Source organism: Canis lupus, chromosome 22 (genome assembly GCF_011100685.1).
Source record: "Canis lupus familiaris isolate Mischka breed German Shepherd chromosome 22, alternate assembly UU_Cfam_GSD_1.0, whole genome shotgun sequence".
NCBI lineage: Eukaryota > Metazoa > Chordata > Mammalia > Carnivora > Canidae > Canis > Canis lupus.
In genome coordinates, this window is record NC_049243.1 from 28,702,404 (window position 1) to 28,713,208 (window position 10,805).

Below are 10,805 nucleotides of genomic sequence, written 5' to 3' on the forward strand. Positions count from 1 at the left end.
TCCCTTTCACTATTATTTATATTCCCCAAATGAATGAGAACATATAATGTTTGTCCTTCTCTGACTGACTTACTTCACTCAGCATAATACCCTCCAGTTCCATCCACGTTGAAGCAAATGGTGGGTATTTGTCATTTCTAATAGCTGAGTAATATTCCATTGTATACATAAACCACATCTTCTTTATCCATTCATCTTTCGTTGGACACTGAGGCTCCTTCCACAGTTTGGCTATCGTGGCCATTGCTGCTATAAACATCGGGGTGCAGGTGTCCCGGCGTTTCATTGCATTTGTATCTTTGGGGTAAATCCCCAACAGTGCAATTGCTGGGTCGTAGGGCAGGTATATTTTTAACTCTTTGAGGAACCTCCATACAGTTTTCCAGAGTGGCTGCACCAGTTCACATTCCCACCAACAGTGTAAGAGGGTTCCCTTTTCTCCGCATCCTCTCCAACATTTGTTGTTTCCTGCCTTGTTAATTTTCCCCATTCTCACTGGTGTGAGGTGGTATCTCATTGTAGTTTTGATTTGTATTTCCCTGATGGCAAGTGATGCAGAACATTTTCTCATATGCATGTTGGCCGTGTCTATGTCTTCCTCTGTGAGATTTCTGTTCATGTCTTTTGCCCATTTCATGATTGGATTGTTTGTTTCTTTGGTGTTGAGTTTAAGAAGTTCTTTATAGATCTTGGAAACTAGCCCTTTATCTGATATGTCATTTGCAAATATCTTCTCCCATTCTGTAGGTTGTCTTTGAGTTTTGTTGACTGTATCCTTTGCTGTGCAAAAGCTTCTTATCTTGATGAAGTCCCAATAGTTCATTTTTGCTTTTGTTTCTTTTGCTTTTGTGGATGTATCTTGCAAGAAGTTACTATGGCCGAGTTCAAAAAGGGTGTTGCCTGTGTTCTTCTCTAGGATTTTGATGGAATCTTGTCTCACATTTAGATCTTTCATCCATTTTGAGTTTATCTTGGTGTATGGTGAAAGAGAGTGGTCTAGTTTCATTCTTCTGCATGTGGATGTCCAATTTTCCCAGCACCATTTATTGAAGAGACTGTCTTTCTTCCAATGGATAGTCTTTCCTCCTTTATCGAATATTAGTTGCCCATAAAGTTCAGGGTCCACTTCTGGATTCTCTATTCTGTTCCACTGATCTATGTGTCTGTTTTTGTGCCAGTACCACACTGTCTTGATGACCACAGCTTTGTAGTACAACCTGAAATCTGGCATTGTGATGCCCCCAGCTATGGTTTTCTTTTTTAAAATTCCCCTGGCTATTCGGGGTCTTTTCTGATTCCACACAAATCTTAAAATAATTTGTTCTAACTCTCTGAAGAAAGTCCATGGTATTTTGATAGGGATTGCATTAAACGTGTATATTGCCCTGGGTAACATTGACATTTTCACAATATTAATTCTGCCAATCCATGAGCATGGAATATTTTTCCATCTCTTTGTGTCTTCCTCAATTTCTTTCAGAAGTGTTCTATAGTTTTGAGGGTATAGATCCTTTACATCTTTGGTTAGGTTTATTCCTAGGTATCTTATGCTTTTGGGTGCAATTGTAAATGGGATTGACTCCTTAATTTCTCTTTCTTCAGTCTCATTGTTAGTGTATAGAAATGCCACTGACTTCTGGGCATTGATTTTGTATCCTGCCACGCTACCGAATTGCTGTATGAGTTCTAGCAATCTTGGGGTGGAGACTTTGGGTTTTCTATGTAGAGTATCATGTCATCGGCGAAGAGGGAGAGTTTGACTTCTTCTTTGCCAATTTGAATGCCTTTAATGTCTTTTTGTTGTCTGATTGCTGAGGCTAGGACTTCCAGTACTATGTTGAACAGCAGTGGTGAGAGTGGACATCCCTTTCTTGTTCCTGATCTTAGGGGAAAGGCTCCTAGTGCTTCCCCATTGAGAATGATATTTGCTGTGGGCTTTTCATAGATGGCTTTTAAGATGTCGAGGAATGTTCCCTCTATCCCTACACTTTGAAGAGTTTTGATCAGGAATGGATGCTGTATTTTGTCAAATGCTTTCTCTGCATCCAATGAGAGGATCATATGGTTCTTGGTTTTTCTCTTGCTGATATGATGAATCACATTGATTGTTTTACGGGTGTTGAACCAGCCTTGTGTCCCAGGGATAAATCCTACTTGGTCATGGTGAATAATTTTCTTAATGTACTGTTGGATCCTATTGGCCAGTATCTTGTTGAGAATTTTTGCATCCATGTTCATCAGGGATATTGGTCTGTAATTCTCCTTTTTGGTGGGGTCTTTGTCTGGCTTTGGAATTAAGGTGATGCTGGCTTCATAGAACGAATTTGGAAGTACTCCATCTCTTTCTATCTTTCCAAACAGCTTTAGGAGAATAGGTATGATTTCTTCTTTAAACGTTTGATAAAATTCCCCTGGGAAGCCATCTGGCCCTGGACTCTTGTGTCTTGGGAGGTTTTTGATGACTGCTTCAATTTCCTCCCTGGTTATTGGCCTGTTCAGGTTTTCTATTTCTTCCTGTTCCAGTTTTGGTAGTTTGTGGCTTTCCAGGAATGCGTCCATTTCTTCTAGATTGCCTAATTTATTGGCGTATAGCTGTTCATAATATGTTTTTAAAATCGTTTGTATTTCCTTGGTGTTGGTAGTGATCTCTCCTTTCTCATTCATGATTTTATTAATTTGAGTCTTCTCTCTCTTCTTTTTAATAAGGCTGGCTAATGGTTTATCTATCTTATTAATTCTTTCAAAGAACCAACTCCTGGTTCTGTTGATCTGTTCCACAGTTCTTCTGGTCTCGATTTCGTTGAGTTCTGCTCGAATCTTTATTAACTCCCTTCTTCTCTTGGGTGTAGGATCTATTTGCTGTTTTTTCTCTAGCTCCTTTATGTGTAAGGTTAGCTTTTGTATTTGAGTTCTTTCCAGTTTTTGAATGGATGCTTGTATTGCGATGTATTTCCCCCTTAGGACTGCTTTTGCTGCATCCCAAAGATTTTGAATGGTTGTATCTTCATTCTCATTAGTTTCCATGAATCTTTTTAATTCTTCCTTAATTTCCTGGTTGACCCTTTCATCTTTTAGCAGGATGGTCCTTAACCTCCACGTGTTTGAGGTCCTTCCAAACTTCTTGTTGTGATGTAGTTCTAATTTCAAGGCATTATGGTCTGAGAATATGCAGGGGACAATCCCAATCTTTTGGTATCGGTTCAGACCCGATTTGTGACCCAATATGTGGTCTATTCTGGAGAAAGTTCCATGTGCGCTTGAGAAGAATGTGTATTCAGTTGAGTTTGGATGTAAAGTTCTGTAGATATCTGTGAAATCCATCTGGTCCAGTGTATCATTTAAAGCTCTCGTTTCTTTGGAGATGTTTTGCTTAGAAGACCTATCGAGTATAGAAAGAGCTAGATTGAAGTCACCAAGTATAAGTGTATTATTATCTAAGTATTTCTTCACTTTGGTTAATAATTGATTTATATATTTGGCAGCTCCCACATTCGGAGCATATATATTGAGGATTGTTAAGTCCTCTTGTTGAATAGATCCTTTAAGTATGATATAGTGTCCCTCTTCATCTCTCACTACAGTCTTTGGGGTAAATTTTAGTTTATCTGATATAAGGATGGCTACCCCTGCTTTCTTTTGAGGACCATTCGAATGGTAAATGGTTCTCCAACCTTTGATTTTCAGGCTGTAGGTGTCCTTCTGTCTAAAATGAGTCTCTTGTAGACAGCAAATAGATGGGTCCTGCTTTTTTATCCAGTCTGAAACCCTGCGCCTTTTGATGGGGTCGTTAAGCCCGTTCACATTCAGAGTTACTATTGAGAGATATGAGTTTAGTGTCATCATGATATCTATTCAGTCTTTGTTTTTGTGGACTGTTCCACTGAACTTCTTCTTAAAGGGGAATTTTAAGAGTCCCCCTTAAAATTTCTTGCAGAGCTGGTTTGGAGGTCACATATTCTTTTAGTTGCTGCCTGTCTTGGAAGCTCTTTATCTCTCCTTCCATTTTGAATGAGAGCCTTGCTGGATAAAGTATTCTTGGTTGCATGTTCTTCTCCTTTAGGACCCTGAATATATCCTGCCAGCCCTTTCTGGCCTGCCAGGTCTCTGTGGAGAGGTCTGCTGTTACCCTAATGCTCCTCCCCATAAAAGTCAGGGATTTCTTGTCTCTTGCTGCTTTAAGGATCTTCTCTTTATCTTTGGAATTTGCAAGCTTCACTATTAAATGTGAGGTGTTGAACGGTTTTTATTGATTTTAGGGGGGGGGGGATCTCTCTATTTCCTGGATCTGAATGCCTGTTTCCCTTCCCAGTTTTCAGCTAGGATTTGTTCAAATACATATTCTGGCCCTCTGTCCCTTTTGGCGCCCTCGGGAACCCTGATTAAATGTAGGATTTTCTTCCTCAGGCCGTCGTTTATTTCCCTTAATCTGTCTTCATGGTCTTTTAATTTTTGTCTTTTTTCCTCAGTTTCCCTCTTTGCCATCAACTTGTCATCTATGTCACTCACTCGTTCTTCCACCTCGTTAACAACCCTCGTCGTTAGGACTTCTAGTTTGGATTGCATCTCATTCAATTGATTTTTAATTTCTGCCTGATTGGATCTAAATTCTGCAGTCATGAAGTCTCTTGAGTCCTTTATACTTTTTTCTAGAGCCACCAGTAGCTGTATAATAGTGCTTCTGAATTGGCTTTCTGACATTGAATTGTAATCCAGATTTTGTAACTCTGTGGGAGAGAGGACTGTTTCTGATTCTTTCTTTTGAGGTGAGGTTTTCCTTCTAGTCATTTTGCTCAGTGCAGAGTGGCCAAAAGCAAGTTGTATTGGGAAAAAGAGAAAAAGAGAGGAGAGAAAGAAGGAAAGAAAAGAGAAAGAGAAAAAAAGGGAAGAGAAAAAAAAACGAAAGAAAAAAAAGAAGAAAAAGAGAAAGAAAAAGAAAGGAGAAAAAAAAGGGGGGGTGGGGGAGGAAACAAATCAAAAAGCAAAACAAAACAAAACAAAAAAAACACAACAACAACAACAAAAAAAACAAAAACAAACAAAAAAAAGAACCACAGGGGAGTATCTTCTGATTCTGTGTACTTTAAGTCCCTTGGCTTCTCCTGGAAGTTGTCCGTCCAGCTGGTCTTCTGGGGGAGGGGCCTGTTGTGCTGATTCTCAGGTGTTAGCAGTTGGGGGAGCTGCTGTGCCCCTGCCTGGTGCAGGGCTCAGTGGGGGTTGTTTACCCCGTGAGGCCGCAGGAGGAACAGCCCCAGTGGCGGGGCAGCTCTGGAAACCTGGGTTCAGCTCCGGCAGGAACTCCGTCTGCAGGGCCTGGAGGCTCCGGGGCGGGGCCGCTGATCTGCTCAGCTCGGGGCAGGAGCGTCCTCGCTGTCCTGGGCCCTCCCGGCCTCTGCCTGTCCCGGGGGAGGCGGGATCCTGGGCTGTGTCCCGGCGCCCTGTGCTCCGGAGCCTGCGCTGGTGGATTCGCGCTCCCGGGCCGCGCAGCCCCCTCCGGGGAGCCGCCGCCCGAGCCCCTCCGAGCTGCTCCCGCCCCGCAGCCCCCTCCGCGGAGCTGCCCCCGAGCCCCCCGAGCTGCTCCCGCCCCGCAGCCCCCTCCGCGGAGCCGCCCCCGAGCCCCCCGAGCTGCTCCCGCCCCGCAGCCCCCTCCGCGGAGCCGCCCCCGAGCCCCCCCGAGCTGCTCCGGGTCCCGCCGTGTGCTGCAGCCCTTAGGGAGCTCGGCCGCCGGGGTGTGGGGCTCTCCCGGGGCGCAGGTGTCTGTTAGTGTCCCCGGGAGCCCAGGGCATCCCCGCCCTCCTGGGTCCTGCTCCAGCTCCCTGCGAGCCCCTTTACCCCGGGAAGGTCGGTGCAGCTCCTGCTCCTCCGGGACGGGGCTCTCCTGTCCTGGGGACACTCGCCCCGGCCTCAGCCCGGCTCCTCGCGGGCCCCTCCCCCTTGGAGGCCTTTGTTTCTTTCTTTCTTTTCTCCCATCTTCCTACCTTGATAGAAGCGCGAACTCTTCTCACTGTGGCATTCCAGGTGGTCTCTCTTTAAATCTCAGGCCGAATTCGTAGATTTTCAGGATGATTGGAAGGTTTTCTAGGTAGTTTGGTGGAGACAGGTGATTTGGGGACCCTACTCTTCCGCCGTCTTGCTCCCCCTCTCGCATAACTCGTTTTGTATCTTTTGGCAAGCTCCAAGCCTCTCAGTTTTGTATATTCGTATGTAACTCTGATCTCAGGGAATGTGTATGCTTTGAGAGAGGGTATGATGCAATTAATTAAGGTGGGAGAGTTAACAGACCTTACCATACAGAGACCCACTGATTCTAGAATTCCTTTCTGTTTTGTGTCAGCAGAATTCCTGGCATTTAGTAAAAACTTAATACATATTGAATTGAAGGTAATGTAAATCAGAAATCAGTATTACAAACTTCGTATTTTTTTATTTAAAAGATGCTACTTCAGCGTGGTTCAATTTGGCTCAGATTCTAGTTCATCAAGTGAATCTTTTAATGGGCACTCACTACATTGGATTATGCATCTTCACAGAAACCGATTAGTTGGTTATTGACTTTCTATATCTCATAATTTCTCACCATCACTCCAATGATTATTATTTTCAATATTTTTCCTATTTTCGAGTAATAAGACCAAAATAAAAGTGATCTGTCTCTTTTTTTAATTTTTTTTAAATTTTTATTTTATTTATTTATGATAAGCACACAGTGAGAGAGAGAGAGAGGCAGAGACACAGGCAGAGGGAGAAGCAGGCTCCATGCACCGGGAGCCCGAAGTGGGATTCGATCCCGGGTCTCCAGGATCGCGCCCTGGGCCAAAGACAGGCGCTAAACCGCTGCGCCACACAGGGATCCCGATCTGTTTCTATTAGGCATTATATGTTATAATTTTAAGCACTTTTTCTGACATCAATCATCAACTTAAAAGATTTTTTTATAACATACAGAATGGCCAGATCATCTTACACTCAAGGTTCTAGTGGGAGATCTTGAAAATTTTAAGCTATTGATTACACTCAAGAAAGCCATAGAATGAACAAGCCATCATTGCCATGTAACATACTATGTGGTAAAATAATGTGATGGATACATATTTAGTAATATTATGGCATGAAATAAATAAAAACCTAAGTCCCTGGAGAGCAAATGACAAATTCACAGAACTAAAAGGGTTTCAATGTACTTGATAGGCTACATAATAACTGTAGTTACATTTTATTTTATAACTTAAATGAATCATTAAATACATGTATATTAATTTACATTTCAAGATATGCTTACTGGAGAAAAATGGTTTAATAAATGATGTATCTATGTACCTGAGTCTCCCAATCACTATTCTGAAAGAGTGATTCTGTGGTCTAAAACCACATTCCTACCAATCCTTGTAATATTGCTTGCCTATCAATCCTTGTAATACCGCTTTTATAACGTGTTCCCCTGGTATTTATTATCTTTGGCATATTTACTTCAAATTCCACTTAATATTTCCTATTCCATGAATTTTTTTATTGTAAAGTTTATTTTTATTTCTACTGGTTTTAATGCTTCTTAAGTATTTCTGAATTTTAATTACTAACTTGTAGTTCCATGTATCCTATTTAGCTTTGATTTGTCACTAGAAAAAGCATTATCAGAGGGCTCCTTTATAAGCCTTGCCATGCCCATTGGCACCACAACCTAGCTCACTGGGAATGCTGCCATTTGTACTTACAGTTGCTAAGATTCCTGCTACTTCAAGTGTAGTTCCGGAACCAGTGGCATAGAGTTTGGTAGAAATGCAAACTTCCAGGCCTTGCCCCAGAATCATTGAATCTGAATTGGCACTTTAACGATATCACTGGATAACTTGTATATATATTAAAGTTCAAGAGGCAGTGTCTTAGAACATTTTTAAAGAGTCATTAAAAATCACTGACTACATGGTTTTCAGAAACACTGTCAGTACATATTTAAATGTCCCTGCTCTTCTACTATCTGAGCTCTTGGAGGGGAAGGACCAGACTAGATCAAGTAGCAAATTTATCCCTTGTCTGTATTTCCCTAAAGCCACATCAAGTTGAATGATACTCGGATACTACTCTGTCTTTTGAGGCTTCTTCAAATGGCCAGTTATAATTCATTCAGGAAATAATCTCCAGGCTGTCGTTTTGTTTCCTTTTTGATTGAGTGTTACTCTGCTTTTTATGTTTAACCTGTATTCACTCCAGCAGCCTTTTATTTATGGTTGAACTAAACTCCCATTCTTAGGACTATTTCTTTCCCACTTTGTGAAGTCTGCCAGTATGCAATATGCAAATATAAACATTCAAAACAGCAAGGTGTGGGATATATGCATAGCATAAAAGGACTGGTGTTGACACACTGCCTTAGAACACAAGCCTTCTTTTAACTGATAAATGGACGCACTGTGTAGTACCGGCATTTGTTGTTATAGGAATTGTATATATATATTCAGTAACTCTAACTTCTATGGATCTCATCTGTCCATCATTCCAGTGACTAGCATACTTAGTATAAGCACACATTCCAAAATAAATGAGGTAAATAATATTAATCTCTTTTCATTCTAAAACGCAAAAAATTAAAATATGCTAAGTTAAGCAGAGGTAATAATTATTTTGAAGTTTATAATACATACAACCATAACAAACTCAAAGATCATTCAATGGCACTAGCACTTTATACTAAAGACAAAGACAAAAACACAAACACTCCTGAGACAGAAAAATAAGCCTGAAAAACAAGGGGTGGAGAAACAGCATTGCTAATTTCTTCTTGACATTTAAACACTGACTAACATTACAGGCAGGTAGTGAGGTAAACCCAGCTTATGGAAACAGCAAATTTTATCTTTAAAAATGTAATTCCCTCTCATTGTGAAAAGTTACATTTGAGAATTGACAGAGAATGTACTTCAAAACACAAGTGAGTCAGCAGACATCAAATAAAAACACCCACCAGCACTGATGTGGAGCTCAAAACCCCCAGTTTATAAACAAGGTTTAAAAGGCCTTAATAGCCTCCAGCAGCTGGGAGAACAGAAGGGGGCGGAAGAAGAATGCCTCCCCTCTCCCTAGCCCTGTTCTCCAATAGTTTCCCATGCTGCCCACCCACTCCGTTAATTTAGTAAAAGCTTACTTATATGGAGGACAGTAATAAGAACTCCCCAGTGCAATAAAACTCAGACAGTGATGCAATTAGAGGAATAAGCAGACTTTCAACAAGAGGTGTGTGACATTTTATACTTCTGAAAAGTCTTCAGCCAGGTAAAGGCACCACACTGCCTCTTATATTAGCCTTGATAGCAAACAGCTGGAGCTCAGCTACATTCACACATCTCAAAGTGACAGCACTGGCTTTGGGCTACCTAGGCTAAGTCTTTCACAGCTGGAAAGAGTATAAACCAAGTATAAAATGTAGGTAGGATTCCTAAGAAATCCTTTGCTTTCATTCATTTTTATCTTTCAAATATGCCCTGTCCCAAAAAGATTATCCTAGTAGCCCATCTAATCACCTCCAAGCATCCACACAAATCCCAAAGACATCAGTAGTTTTCTTGCCCATATTTCTACCAAAAATTCTGCCTAGGTAGCAGTATCTAAAAATACTCCCAAACCCTGTCGCTTTTTCTAAAGGGATATTCTGAAGAGTGCTCCTGTGTAGTGGAATTCCAGAAGGATTGTTTTACCTGTTCTGTTCATTAAGGTCAATTAAATTTATGTTCAACATCATTCACAACGCATATGTGCATAAGTGTGTTTGCAATTCACCCTGGAAAAGGTAGGACAGGAAAGTAGTAACTTGTATTCAGATGGCATTTATTTTCCTCTATTGATATCAAAGAGATTAAACAAAATGACCTAATTCCGTGTTCTAATGTTTCTGTGAAATTAAAAAGGAAAGTAACATTTTCCCTTTCTTTTAATATAAGGAGGGTGTGAATGTGCTGTTTCCAATCATATCCCATAATCAGGTTTTCTTTTATGCCATCTTCCCCCATATGGGCTCATTTTCTCCCCAGCCAAACTGGTTCTGCGACTGGATCTTGTTTAAAAGGATTTCTGCCTTTTTTTCTTGACTCCCTGCAATTTCTTAACAGATATTTTGCCATTTCTTTTTTCTTTTTTGACTGTCTACCCTCCGTCTCTCACACCCGTTTCTGATTCTGGATCTCTATTTACTAGGAATTTATGAGCACTTCCAGGCTTTAGCACCTTTACCCTCTGGCTAAATGCTGCTTACTACTCCACTGAGAATCTGACGCTGAAATTCAACACGTGTAGCTAATGAGAAAAACCTGTTCTGTAAAAAGGAAGAAGCGCTTAAGGAAAGTTTTAAAGGGAGTCATGTAAACAGAGTGCTGGTTGTTAAGTAAAACATATTGCTTTAGCGTCCTCTTTAAGAATTAGGGCTTTCGTGAGTTAAAGGACAGGGGTTCACTGCCACAGCAAAAAGAAGGCAAATAGTATTTAAGATCAAAGCTTTTCATTTTAAGCAGGGGTAAGATAACCTAAACTTTCATTCAGTTAGTACCACCATATTTAGCTTTAGAAAATACTATCCGCAATACAAAGAATGGTCTACCTCTTACATTCTCAGTTCTTTAAGTGTGCGGTCTATTGGTTACGCTGAAGTGCCTCCTGTAATATTATATTAATTTTCCTTTCAGGTAAGAGCACTGGCTATCCACAAAATGCTGTAAGTCCCACACACTGGACTACCAGATAATCTGAGTCTTCAAAGAAGATTTTAGTCCAATAAGAGAGGCAGAGGAGCCTATTGTGGAGGGCACTGAAGGCAGACAGCA